Source organism: Myotis brandtii, unplaced genomic scaffold (assembly GCF_000412655.1).
Source record: "Myotis brandtii unplaced genomic scaffold, ASM41265v1 scaffold314, whole genome shotgun sequence".
Lineage (NCBI taxonomy): Eukaryota > Metazoa > Chordata > Mammalia > Chiroptera > Vespertilionidae > Myotis > Myotis brandtii.
The window spans coordinates 2,828,546-2,843,241 of NW_005362033.1; the positions used below are offsets into that span (position 1 = coordinate 2,828,546).

At 42.6% G+C, this 14,696-nt stretch overlaps 1 protein-coding gene and 1 pseudogene across 13 annotated transcripts in view; one reads left to right on the top strand and one right to left on the bottom strand.

Annotated features, from left to right (window-relative positions):
• SPECC1 (sperm antigen with calponin homology and coiled-coil domains 1) overlaps positions 1 to 14,696 on the top strand; it is a 229,979-nt gene that overhangs the window by 92,044 nt on the left and 123,239 nt on the right. The window lies entirely within an intron of this gene.
• On the bottom strand, positions 13,161 to 13,887 carry LOC102252790 (annotated as a pseudogene).

Here is a 14,696-nt window from a genome sequence, read left to right on the forward strand (position 1 = left end):
GGCTATCCGGCAAATGGCTCTGCGCAGGGCTTGGGCGGGGCGGGCTCAACAGGGCGGGCGGAGGGAGCCGTTATGGTGCCCTCAGTCCTGTTCCCAGAGGCTCTGCTTCTCAGAACCCCCGGAACCGCTGCAAACCTCGGAGGGAAAGCTGCCTTCCAACTGATGCCAGACACTCCCGCTTCTCCCGTTTGGGTCCGAGTCCCCAGCGATTCGCCCGTATCTGGAGCTCAGAGTCTGAGACTCCCCCCTGACCGAAAACGACAACCGCGCTCTCAGCCACCAGCCCGCTTTGCGCGCGCACCTCCGCACCTGAGTTTTTTCCACACTGCGCCTCCTCTGAGCCTCGGTGTGCTGTTATTTTTCCTTCTAGTTGAAGAGTCTCTCCTCAGCCAGCCTTCCTGTGGTTCTGGGTGATGTCCGTTCCGTCTTTTAGTTGTATTTTTGAAGTGGTTGTTTGCGGCAGCAATCTCCGATGTTTACCTATGCCGCCATCTTGGTCTCCTCCGATGACCAGGTTTTTACATAAAATCCTGTTCAGTCACATTAAACCAGACAGCGATACAGTGCAGGGCGTGTTCCGGGTCCTGCCTTGGTGCAAGTGGACAGCAGATTTCATTGTGCAGTTCAGCCAACACTGTCGTGTTCAAGACCTTTCTGCCGACCCCAGAGCACTTGATGCTGGAAAGCTGTTCAGCACCCTTCTTTCCTGTCCACGGCTGCTTGCTTTTTGTCTGCACCCAAGGGTCAATGGTTTCCAGTCGTGGTGGGGAGAGACAAGAGGCAGGTGGAACCAGAAGACAGGGCCTCAGCTTTCATATCTCACTTTTCTGTCTTTGACCTTCCTGCCACCCTCTTAAAAGATCCTTAGATTCCTTTGAGCTCACCAGATAATCCAAAAGGATCTCCTCAACTCAAGATCCTTGACTTAATCACACCTGCCAAGTCCCTTGGCCGTGTAACATGTTCCCAGGCCCCAGGGTTTGGGATCTGGACATCTTCAGGGCTTCAGGGGCGCTATTCAGGCTCCTATAGGGAGGAAGAGCCGAAATACATTTTATGGCAGCACACTCACTCCATAGGGCGGCCCCAAGCAAGAGGTGGGAACTCTGCCCAGGAGGCAGTATTTTGTCCTGTGGAATTGGGAAAGGTTACACGGAAGAGGGACATACAGCCGAGTTTTGAAGGCTGAAGGGCCTTTGCTGGGGTGGAAGGGTTTTAGGCAGAGGAAATAAGCACTTGCCAAGAAAAGGAGTTGTGAAAGAACCCTGCAGTTTTAGGGACTACTTAGGTCTTGGATGTTGCCAGAACGTTAAGGAGGGTGGTAGGCAGAGAAATGTGTAGTTTAAAGCAGTGTGCTGTGATGTTTTGGAATGTGTTCTGTGAAGAAAAGGGAACTAGTGGAGCTTTTTGGTGTTTTGTTTTAATATAAATGTTTTGTCTGATTATGTTAGTAATACATGTCAGTTTTATAGAAAACTAGAGGCCCGGTGCATGAAATTCTTACATGACTGGGGTCCCTAGGCCTGGCCAGCGATCAGGGCTGATCAGGGCCTTCCTTCGGGCTGTCGCCTAGGGCCTGCCTGACGGGGGAGAGGGACCAGGGGAGGTTGGCTGGCCGTGGGAGGTTGGCTGTGGGAGCGCACTGACCACCAGGGGGCAGCTCCTGCGTTGACCGTCTACCCCCTGATGGTCAGTGCGCATCAAGTGACCAGTCGTTCTGGTCGTTCTGGCATTCTGGTCGCTTAGGCTTTTTTAATATATAGATTAAGAAACTAAAGAAATGTATCTGGGAAGTAAAAATCACTCCAAAATAATAAGCTCTTATTTCCATGTGGTGTGATTATTGAGTGCACGCACACACCTGTGTACTTTTACACGATTAAATCCTATGGTATATTCAGATTCTGATCTTGCCTTTTTTATTTGACAGTGTATCATAAGATTTCTTCATATCATTAAATATTCTCAAATATTCTTAACATGTTCATAATATTCTGTTGTACATATTACTGTAATTTATTTAATCCTTTTATTGTTGGATCCAATATTTTTCTCTATTTTAAAAAATTCTAATAAATACATCTGTGTTTAAATTTCTGAATATATCCTTAGGCTAAATTCTAAATAGATACTTACTTGGCTAAAATATAAGATTGTTTGTAAATCCCTTGAGGTGTATTTCTGTGTTCTTTCTGGAAGTGTTATAAAATGCATGCAGCTGTGTAGGAGAGCTTGGTCTCACTGCAGCCTGCCACATCGTTATGTTCCTAAATCATTGTTCCTAATTGGATAGGCAAAAAGGTATTTCATTGTTTTAATTTGTATGTCTCCTGAACTGCATATATTTATTGGTCATTTTTCTTTGTGATTTGTCTTTTCTCAATGTCCATTGGAATTTTAATGTTATTCTTGTTTATTTTTTGGTATAGTAGTAGTACAAATTTCTTTCTGTTATATTGTTGCAGATAATTTCTGCAGGGTTGTTTTTTTTCTGGTAGTATAGGTTTTTATGTCTTTTTAAAATACAGAAGTCTGAAGCTATTATATACAGATTTATTTTTTCCATTAGAAAGATTTTTTCCCACCCAAAGGTCACATGTTTTGGGGTTTTATATTCCATTTTTTAATGTTTTTAATTTATTTGGAATGTACTTTGGTATATGATGTAAGAATATGGATTTAAAACGTTTAGTAATTATTCCAGCAGCATTTACTGAGCAAGATTTATTTCCTCACTGATTTTAATTTGCTTTTTTAAATTTTATTTTAACTACTTACATATTCTTGGATATATTTGCTGTTTTCTATATTCTGCTTCATTGATTACATGATTTTAATTGTGGTAGCTATGTAATATTTTAGTATCTGATTAATCAAGTTTTCTTCAGTTTATTTTTATTTTTATTTTTTTACAATTTCTTCTTATTTATTCTTTGAGCTACTTTATCTGGTTTCCAAAAAAAATTCAGTGTGAATTTTGGTGAAATTGCATTACTTTAGGGAAGAATCCGCACATTTCCCAGTATTGAGCCTTCCTTTCTAGGAATATGATACATATTTTCGTTCATTATCTTTTATATTCTCTAGTAATATTTTTAAACTTCTTTTCTATAAAGGGAGAAATTGGATGATTGGGAAATGGTGTAAACACTGAGAAAGGCCCCAGGAAAGTCAGGAGGAGCATTTGAGAGGCAACATAAATAACTCACTTTTAGGAATTTTGAGTTTTAGCCACAGACATATCCGAGTAGTTCTTCATCTTCTGCTCAGCTCCGTGTACAGGGGGCAGTGGTTGTTGGTCAGTGGAGATGTTCTGTATTTCTTCATCGGCTAAAGAGCCATCCTTGTGCCCCGCAGGATGCTTCTCTCCTAGAGAAGGGGTCCGTCACAGGAATGTGTCAGTTACAGTCCTCATCTCTGCTCTCTGTGGCACTGCCCTCAGGCTTCCTGGAGTCCTTCCTGAGTTTTAGCCTCTTAAACCGATCTTTCTCAGGATGATACTTTTTAAGATCATAGGATGAGATTTAGCAAAGCTGGTATACTCTTTGTTGTTCTATTACATGTTTATCTTACTGAGTTTGGGGCTTCATCTGCCTGTCCCACTTCCTTTGTCTACGAGCCCATTAGCTCTGCCAGAGTGACCTTCCTCCACACTTACTCGTCTGCCTTCAGGACCCAGCTTCGTGGTGAGCCTTTCTCAGCCACCTTCTCTGACCCTCTGGGCTGGACCCGGTGCCCTGTGGTGCTCCCAAGGCCCCACGTTTACTTGGTTCACTCGTTGATTGCACTGTATTGAAACCATCTCCTGTGCATCTGCTGTGTGCATCCCTATTTCAGTATACCTTGTACCACTGTGCCTGGGACGTGTAAGATAGTTAGGAAAGGTTTGTGAAATGCAAATAATCTGAACTACCTTCATGCCAGGACATAGAGATGGAGAGGTTAAACGGGTGGTTGGAAATCTTACAGCTAGAGATTAATATTTGGGAAGCATTCATGGGGAGTGGCTGTTTGAAGCTTTAGAAGCGGATGTGAGAAGGGGAGTTGAAAAAGAAGAGTAGTCAGTAACCCCCTGCCCTGCCCATCTCTGACATACCTTAGGTCAGGAGTCTGGGTGTGCAGATGGTGTAGCTCAGCCTCGGTCCCCCTGTTGGCCACAGCGAGGACAGAACTGGTTTTCAGCACAGTAAAAGCCACAGTGTGGCAGGTCTGGCAGATCCTTTCCCTTCCTGCTGTCAGTCCTTGCAGGGGCCCGGTTCCCACAGATTCCTGGAGCCCCGTGCAGGGAGGAGCTGGCAGTTGGGAGGGAATGCTTCCCCTCTGCTTGTTCTCAAAGCCACGGAAGCAGACGGAAATGTCCCCCTGGCTGGGTGGAAGAGGTCTCACTGCGCCAGTACGTTCCCTGCTGGGTGTCAGAATGAAAACTTCCATGCCATCCTCTGTGTGATGATCTGCCAGTGCCCAGAAGTGTTGATGTGTTTGGGTGCCATGGGCCAAACCCATATTAAGCAAAGAAAGAGTGTGATCCACTATAAGGGGGATTTCATAACTTGAGAGAGAGCGCTCAGACTGGGCATTCAGCACAAGCACGACCAAACCAAAGAGACGGAAGAAAGCATTCGCCAGAAGAAATTGCTCGCACAGTTACTGTTCCTGATTTAAACTTTTCCTAGATTAAATACAAAGGACAACAGCCCTATTGAGAACGGAATTAGTTTTCCTGAAAGAGTATTTTGTAAAACACAAAGACATCAAAGTGGTGAGGTGGGACACTAGCATTCCTAGGAGGGGAAAGGAACAGATGGAGAAGACACAATAAAAGGAGGAAACTCCTCAGCTGAAGAACGTTCTAGACCAGATAAAGGACTCATGGAATTCTGGAAAAAGACATAACTTAATTGCTAGACTGCAGCAATAAAGACAAAAATCTACCAACTTCTGGACAGGAAGATCGGTCAGTTTTGAGGAGGATTGGGATGGCATTGGAGTGCTCATGCATAAAAGCTAGTGGTGTCTATAGGGACTACTGACTAAAGAGCAGTAAGTCTTCTGTACCAGCCACATCGGCCTGACTTCTTACTTGCAGAACACAGAAACTGATTTTGGTTGAATTAGCAAGAAAAGTCCATTCTTAAAGGATATTGAGTTGCTGCAGAATTGTCATAGGGCTGGAGAGTGAGGCTTGGAGACTGTGCCGCCAGAAACAGTGCCTGGAGTCGCACACAGAATTGGCTCAGACTGGGCCTGCTGCTCTGCATGAGCATGGACGTTGCACTGGACACGCTGGCACAAGCCTACAGTGGGCACCTGGGCCACTGCTTGTCAGGATCTTGATCTTTCTACAGCCACCATAGCTGCCAGTGCGTATTTGCCATCATAGTCCTTGCTTTGCAGCATTAGTTCCTGAGTCAGAGTTTGGGGCAGGTGTAAATAATGGCAGGTTCAAGGGGCTGAGGGTGGAGGTGAGGAAGCCAACATCTGACATTTTCAGCTTATTTAATGGGAAGCGGACGCTGCCCCTGTCAGGATCTTGATCTTTCTACAGCCACCATAGCTGCCAGTGCATATTTGCCATCATAGTCCTTGCTTTGCAGCATTAGTTCCTGAGTCAGAGTTTGGGGCAGGTGTAAATAATGGCAGGTTCAAGGGGCTGAGGGTGGAGGTGAGGAAGCCAACATCTGACATTTTCAGCTTATTTAATGGGAAGCGGACGCTGCCTTCAACCCAGACTAATAGAGTGGTGATGCTCACAAGCATAGGAAAGAAAGGTTTAAAAGCTAGGTAGTCAGAAAGAATGCCAGGTACAAATTCTCCTTGCCAAGATACTATTCAATGAGTCATGGCAAAAGAAAGATCTTTATAGACATGACGGATTTATATACCCTACGAGCAAATATTCAAATGTGCAATTAGATATAGTATTTGGGTCAGTAGAAGGATCAAGATAGAAGAAGAGGAAGAACTTAAGAAAATGTTGAGAAATGAATCTTGCAAATGAAACATTGTATTGTCGCATCGTAAATCAGCAAGATAGATACGAGACGCCTTAATGAGCCAATTAATTAGGAGTCATTTATTGCGGCCCAGAGGGAGGTGTTTCTTCCAAATCTCTGAGCGAAGACACAGAGGAAGTTTCCTGTATTTATACCTTTCGGGCTCTTTATCTGCAAATTTTACAAAGAGCTCTGTGTGAGTTATTGTTACAGTTTGTAATCTTGGATACATAAAGAACAAACATTTGGCATAAGAATACAGGAATTATTGTCAGTATTAGTCCATTACGTTAGATGGCTAGCTTGCAAGATCAGACAGTTAAGTTTTTATCTTTTTCTATTATTCAAACTAAAACAGTTATTCTACAGAATAAGAAACTGTCTAAAAATGACAGAGTTTACAGAACAAGGGACTATCTAACAATAGCAGAGAATTTCAAACAGCAGTTTTTATACAAGATGGAGGTAACTATGCTTCAATATACATAAATGGAGGAAACTAATGCAGCTGAAATTCATAATGTATTCTTGAAAAGAAAGATCTCACATTTAGGGAAAATCTAGGAAATAGTGCAGAATTCAGAATTCTAGACTATCACAGCAAAACCCAGGATTGCGGGTGCTGGTCCAGCATTGAGATGTGGAAGTACTCTACATTAATCTTGCTGTTAGTGGTGGGAGTTGGGGGCATAGTTACTTGATTTTGACAAAGGTATAGTTACGGCTGTTAGGAATGATCGGTAACCACAAACAGGATAGAAAAGCATAGTATTCCCAAAATAACAGATTGAGGATGATAATGAGGAGTAAGCAGGTAGAAAGGAATAAGGAGAAGCAATATCAAATCAGCAAAAGCGAGTTAAAAAGTTAAACAAGAGTTAATAAATTGTAAACAGAATGAAGCACAAAAATAAAGCCAAATATCCCCACAATAAATATTCTTAAGCTAAACTTACATAATAAAAAACAAAGATCAGCAATATTAGTATTAGACAAAGCAGAATGCAAGAACAAAAGCATTAAAGAGGACAGAGAGGGACGTTATATACTGATATAAACTAAAAATATATGACCATCTTTAAACTTCAGCAATAAAATACATAGAACAAAAAATGAGAATAAAAGAAGAATTTGATTTTTTTAAACCATATTTTACTCGGAGATGTAAATTGACAGATCAAGGAAGTTGATCGCCAACTTGGATGCCCACAGGGACTAGTTGGGCAACATGAATATGTGTTATTAGGAGTATGGCAGCGGAGATGATGGAGATTGCACAGTGAACTAGAGAATGTATACCTTGCCTGAAGGCATTGAGATTCATACGTTTTAAAGCATTTAAAAAAATCAATTTTTAAAGGATATTGAGTTGCTGCAGAATTACCAGCCAAACAAAACATATCTGTAACTTGCAGGCTGCCAGTTTTCAAACTCTGAAACAAACAAATAAAAAAAGCCAAAATATAGAGGGTTGGTTTTTTTTATTGTTGTAAATCCTCACATGAGGATACTTTTTTCATTGATTTTTAGAGAGAGTTGAAGGGGGGGGAGGGAGCGGGGTGGATGGGGGAGGGTAGAAGGGGAGGAAGAGAGAAAAACAAACATCCATGTGAGAAGGACACATCGATTGGTTGCCTCCCAGACACACCCAGAATGGGCCAGGATTGAACCTGCAACCCTTCAGTATGTGGACCAACATTAACCACTGGGCAATGCCGGCCAGGGCAAAAATATAGGGTTTTTAAATAACACATTCAACAAATTTATAGTTGGGGGAATAGACAGTCTTCCTAGATCTATGAATTGTTCACAGAACTTGATCACGTAACTTTGTCACAGAAAACAAAAAGTAAAATACAGCCCTGGCCGTGGTTAGAGCATCTGCTGCTCACGGAAGTGTGGCAGGTTCAATCCCCTGTTTGGGGAGGCAACCAATCGTTGTTTCTCTCTCACATTGATATTTGTCTCTCTCTCTCCTTCCTAAATATAAAAATTAAGATTTTTATGTGCAATAATCTGTTATCTTAATAAATTAAATTAGTGGTAAAAAAGATGATTATTTTTAAAAACTACTTTGGAATTCAGAGACACGTTTTAAATAATTTCTGCACTAAAAGAAAGTTAAAACAACAGTTATAAATCAGAGATAAATGGAGAAGGAGAGCTTTGTAGCAAAATGTGTGGAATAGAGTTAATGCTATACTCAGGAGAATGTATAATCATCAGTGCTTTATTAACATAAGAAAGACTGAAAATATATGAGCAAAATATTCACCATGTGAAACTAAGAAAGGAAACAAAATAAAGAAATAAATTAAGCCCAGCCGGCATGGCTCAGTGGTTGAGCATCGACCTATGAGCCAGGAGGTCACGGTTCGATTCCTGTTCAGGGCACATGCCTGGGTTGTGGGCTTGATCCCTGTGGAGGGCATGCAGGAGGCAGCCGATCAGCGATTCTCTCTCATCATTGATGTTTCTCTCTCTCTCTTCCTCTCTTTTCCTCTCTGAAATCAATTTTAAAAATTAAATAATTAAAAATAAAATGAAATAAAATAACTAAAAAATATTTTAAAAAATAAATAATGATAAAAACTGAAATAAAATATAAAACGATAAAGAAGATAAAAGATAAAGCACCACTTCTTTGAAAAGACTTTGGAAACTTTCTGATTGAGGAAAAAAAGGAAAAAGTGTTAAAAATGAATAAGGATCTATTATCTCATCTATGAAAGAAATTAAAAATACAGTCTATAGTAATAATTGGAAAAACTGGAGGAAATGGAAGTATTATCACTGTTATTTAACATTGTTTTGGTGTTTATGCAATATGTCAAAAACATCTTTCGGCTTAAATATTGAAAAGAAAGAAAACCAAATTAATCCCAAGAATAAGGACATTTGTAAGTGATTGTATATAAAATAAATATAAAAAGCACAATGGCTTTTTTTCTATACTAGCAATAGCTGGTTAGCACTGGAAATTGAAAAAAAGCCAATTCACAGGTGTCATAAAATATCTAGGAATAATTTTAACTGAGTATTATAGTACATAAGGTGAAAAGTATTAAATCTCATTGTGGTTCATAAAACAAGACTCAAAATAATGGAGAAACTACACTGCATTCCAGGGTGGGCTGATTTAATATTGTACAATTATTAATCCTCAAATTAATATGCCTGGATATCACACAAATTTCCCCCCACATTATTTCTTAGGAAAAAAGGAAGATCCTTACATTCAAGCCTTACAAAGTGACATTTTTAACTGGGCATGTTCTTTTTTTTTTATGTTTTTATTGATTTCAGAGAGGAAGGGAGAGGGAAAGATAGAAACATCAATGATGAGAATTATCAACCGCCTGCCTCCTGCGTGCCCCCTACTGGGGATCAATCCCCCAACCTGAGCATGTTCCCTGACTGGGAATGGAACCATGACCTCTTGGAAGCAAAAATATAGAGGTTTTAAATAACACATTCACACAGAATTGGCTCAGGCTGGGCACTGCTGCCCAACCACTGAGCAGGTCATCACTCAGTCACTGAGCCACACTGGCGGGGCTAACTGGGCATGTTCTTATTTTATTCTGCATAACAAAATAATATTCGGGGAAGATTGACTAAAATAACATCATTTTGTTTTAATTTTAGAGTTTTGTAGAGGCCAACTGAGAGAATTGGTTTAGAAAAAGTGAGACAAATTTAAAACATTTAATATTTATTATGTGGGGCGTTACATGTTGTTGAATTGAGGTGTGAAAGATTATGACAGTACAGTACAGGTTACAGAGATCACAAATACTGGTATATACCCACAGGAGGAATTTTTAAAAATTGACCCAATATCATGTGAATATGTATTTATGACTTGGTAAATTTTCAGTGACAGCGTGATATTGTCACTGGATTAAAAAACGCCAAATCTCAAAACAGCTTAGGTGGGTTCTGCAAATTCATATAGATGGCTTAAAAGTAGCTCTAGTAATGATGAAGACAGTGATGTAGAACATGCAGGTGATGAATTTGGATAAAAATTTTCTTGAAAAATGAGTATGAGATTAATATTTCTAAATGAATATATTTTATATGTGATTTAAAACATACATCTAAATATAAATTTATTGTATTATCTATAATAATAAAAGTGTAATATGCTAATTAGACCAGACATCCTTCTGGACATCCTTCCAGGCGACCTTCCAGATGAAGCAGGGGTTGCAGCTGTGGGATAGAGGCAGCCGCCTTGGCTGCGAGAGACGGATTCAGGCAGTTGCCAGCGGTTGCGAGGGAGGGATTGAGGCAGCGGCTGTGGCTGCGAAGGCCTACTCTTGCATGAATTTCATACATCGGGCCTCTAGTATATATTATATAATGTAATAAGGCATTATATATAATTATATATTAACATATAATGTAATAAGTATTTAAGAACACATTTTCTGTGTAAATAGGTAATACATATTACATATTAAATATATATATAGTTGATCCTTGAACAACAAGGATTTGAACTGTGCGTGTCCACTTATACATCAGTTTTTTTCAATAAATATAAAGTTGGCTTTCTGTATTGGTGGATTTCGTATTCGAACATTCAACCACCCATAGGTACAAGAAAGTATTTTCAATCCACTACTGGGAATCCGCAGATGCAGAGGGCTGACTGTATGCATTGTTCTATAATATATTAAAGGCTAATATGCAAAGTGTCCCCTTGGGAGTTTGACTGGGAGACCGGGAGTTCGATCGCTTGCTATGACGTGTGCTGACCAACAGGGGGTGGCACGGAACAAAGGAAGGCCCCGGCCGGCAGCCAGCAGCCTGGGAAGGAAGGCCCTGCCGGCAGGCCCCGGCCGGCAGCTGGAAGGCCCCGATCATCCCTGATCGCCGGCCAGGCCTAGGGACCCTACCCGTGCATGAATTTCATGCACTGGGTCTCTAGTTTTATATAAAGGACTTGGGCATCTTCGGATTTTGGTATCCATTCATGGTGGGGGCCAGAGGGGAATCAGTCCCTCACAGGTACCAAGGGGGACTCAGAAGTTATTTGTGGATTTTTGACTGTATGGGTGTTGGCACCCCAATCCCTATGTTGTTCAAGGGTCAACTATATTTATACACTAGAGGCCTGGTGCATGAATTCGTGCACCAGTGGGGTCCCTTGGCCTGGCCTGTGGGATTGGGCTGAAACATGCTCTCCAACATCCCCCGAGGGGTCATGGATTGCAGGAGGGCGCAGGCCAGGCCAAGGGACCCCACTGGGGCACAATCAAGGCCAGGGAGGGATGCGGGAGGTTGGCCAGCTGGGGAGGGACTGCAGGAGGGCTCCAGGGCGTGTCCGGCCTGTCTCGCTCAGTCCTGATCGACTGGACCCCAGCAGCAAGCTAACCTACTGGTTGGAGCATCTGCCCCCTGGTGGTCAGTGCACATCATAGCAACTGGTTGACTATCTGCCCCCTGCTGGTCAGTGCACATCATAGCGAGCGGTTGAGTGGCCTTAGCATATTATGCTTTGATTGGTTGCCTCTGGGGTCTTTCTCTCAGATCCTTTTTTACTGCTGCGTAGATTAGATAGGATAAGTATTATATAAATTAAGATAAGGATTTGACTATTTCCAGAATAAAAGCTTACTTATGTTGATCAAGAAGCTTGTATTTTGTTTTATTTTTGCTCTTTGAGGAAATGGTTATCATTTTATATTTATATTAGAATTAAATTTAGTTGCAAGTGAAAAAAACCCCCAAATAATAATGGCTTGAACAAGACCCAAGTTTATTTCTCATGTAAGGGTGTTGGTGGATGGTCCAGGCTTGGTGGCTTGTGGGCTCAGGCTCCTGGTGATTTCTGGGTCCGCTGTGTGAGGCCCTGACCTCATGGTCCCAAACCTGGCATTTGCATTTCAGGCAGCAGGATGATGGAAAGGGTGAGCACTGCCCAAAAATGCTTCATCCAAGTGGCCAGAACCTGGTCACCCAGACACATGCAGCTGCAAAAGAGGCTGGAGAATGTCCAACAAAAAGTCACGGTGCTGAGGAAGAAAAAGAAAAGAAATACTGGGGTAGAACCAACCTCTGCTTAGACATATGTAATAATCTGGGGGAAGTGCTGCAAAATATCCTGAATATATGAGGCACACAGACAGGGAAAAACTAAAACAAATAAAACAAGAAAAAACGAAATGCCAAAAGAGGTGGTGAGACAAAAAGAAAAAAACAAAAAACAAGACAAAGATATTGAACATCACTGTAGTCAGAGAAATGGAAATCAAAAGAAACCATTTTTCACCCATTAAAAAGAATAAGAACTTGCACTGCTGGTGCTGTGAATGATCACAATCTTTTTGGAAAGCAATTCAGAGTAGCTATTGAGATTGAAACTCTGTTCTTTTTTTTTTTTTATTGTTGCCAGTATTACAGATGTCCCCCCTTTGCCCACCTCCAACCAGCCCCCCTCCCCCACCCCACGCCTTTACCACATTATCTGTGTCCATGCATTATGCATATATGCATACAGTATATGTTTGTGTGTGTGTGTTTGTTTGTTTTGTTTTTAGCATTTCAAGTGGAAGTACTTTTATTTCAAGGCACCATAATATGATGGTCTCTCTAAGAACACTTCTGCCTCCTTGTGTGAAAATCCAAAAAAAACAAACCCCAAAAAGTCCTGCCGGGTGATCACAGCCACCCATCAACTTGGTTAACATGATTGTGTTCAACAGGGCATGGGTGGCGGGGGACCTGACACCACCATTACAATCAGCAGCCTTGGAGCAGATCCCCCTGCAGAGGCCCCGAAAGGACAGCGAGATAAACTGAACACTTGTAATTAGAGAGAGCCAGTGGGACCCTCAAAACCAAACATCCGTGTAAACGTGTCAGCATGGCGTCTCCCCCTTCCTCCTCCTCCTCCTCCTCTTCCCTTCCTTCCACTATCTCTGAAAAATCAATGGGAAAAATATCCTTGGTGAGGATTAACAAAAAACACAACAAACAAACAAAAAATTTCAGTTATTCACAGCACCATCCCTCCCGGGCAGCCAATTGGCTAGGTAAGCATCTCTAATTTTAGTTCCCTAACAAACTCCTGTAAAGATTTTGTGGTGTGACCTTGAGCTAGAGTCCAGATCTGAGAAAATCCCCCAAGAGAGCAAAACTGATCAAATACAACTTTCATGGGGGCATTCTCCCTCTCGCTCCCACTCTGCCAAACATTGTTGCAGAAAACCAGTTATGGAAATTGGTACTACTCTTGAGTTTATCGTTTCCTAGCTCCACAGCCTGTGCGCTGCGGGCGTCCCTCTGCAGGTCAAAGGTGTCCTTGCAGCCCTTCCGCAGAAGGTGCACCGGTGCCCCATCACCTGGTCATGGCACTTGAGGTGTCGGTTGAGCGTACGCTGGAGGCGGAAACCTGTGCCACACAGGTCACAGCTGTGAACTGCCCAGTCGCTGCCTGTGCCTGGCGACCGAGCGCTGTTCGAAGCCAGGTGTCCACCGGGGTCCTCGGCGTCTCCAAGCTCCAAGGTTTCGCGCTCGGGGTGGGGTGCGCAGCGACTAGGTGCTCTGGTGCCTCCAGGCTGCCCCGCACCCGCTGCTGCTGCCACCGCTGTGGCAGTCCTGGGGTGGGGGTCGCAGAACAGAGCAGACAGCCCAGGCCCACTGGGATGTGGGTATCTGCCCTTTCCTCGTCCGTCCGGGAGCTCACCCCAGCTGCGGACCGAGATCCCCGGGCTCCTCCGCTTTACCAGGAAGACTTCGGGCATGATGGGGCCCCCTCCGGGCCCCCTCCTCCCGGCTGCTCCCTGCTAGGGCTGGGTCCCCGTTCTGGCTGCCAGAGCCCACCTTCCCGCCTAGCCGGCCCTCTCCCTCCGCTCCTTCCACCCCCTGCTGCAGCGCACCCCGGCCTGTCCAGTATATGTTCTTTGGTTAATTTCTTCCTGCTCCCCCAATAACTCTCCCTCTGCCATCTGTCAGTCTGTTCCATGTATCCATGCCTCTGGACCTTTTTTGTTCATCAGTTTATTTTGTTATCAGATTCCACATATAAGTGAGATCATGTGATATTTGTCTTTCTCTGATTTATTTCCCTTTGCATAATGCTCTCCAGGCCCCTCCATGCTGTCTCAAAGGGTAAGAGATCCTTTTTTACTGCTGCGTAGTATTCCATGGTGTAAATGTACCACAGCTTTTTTATCCACTCCTCTACTGATGGGTACTTAGGCTATTTCCAGATCTTAGCTATTGTAAATACGAACATGGGGGTGCATATATTCGTTCTGAATGGTGTTTTGGGATTCTTAGGATATATTCATAGAAGTGGAATCTCTGGGTCAAATGGCAGATCCATTTTTAATTTTATGAGGAAACTCTATACTGTTTTCCACAGTGGCTTCCCCAGTCTTCTTTCCCACCAGCAGCGTATTAGGGTTCCCTTTTCTCCATATCCTCGCCAGCATTTGTTTGTTGATTTATTGATAGTAGCCATTCTGGCTGTGAAGTGTGAAGTGATGCCTCATTATAGTTTTAATTTGCATCTCTCTAATGACTAGTGATGTTGAGCATTTTTTCATATGTCTCTTGGCCTTCTGTATGTCTTCTTTGGAGAAGTGTCTATTCAGGTTCTTTGTCCATTTTTTATTTTTATTTTTTTTAATATATTTTATTGATTTTTTACAGAGAGGAAGGGAGAGAGATAGAGAGCCAGAAACA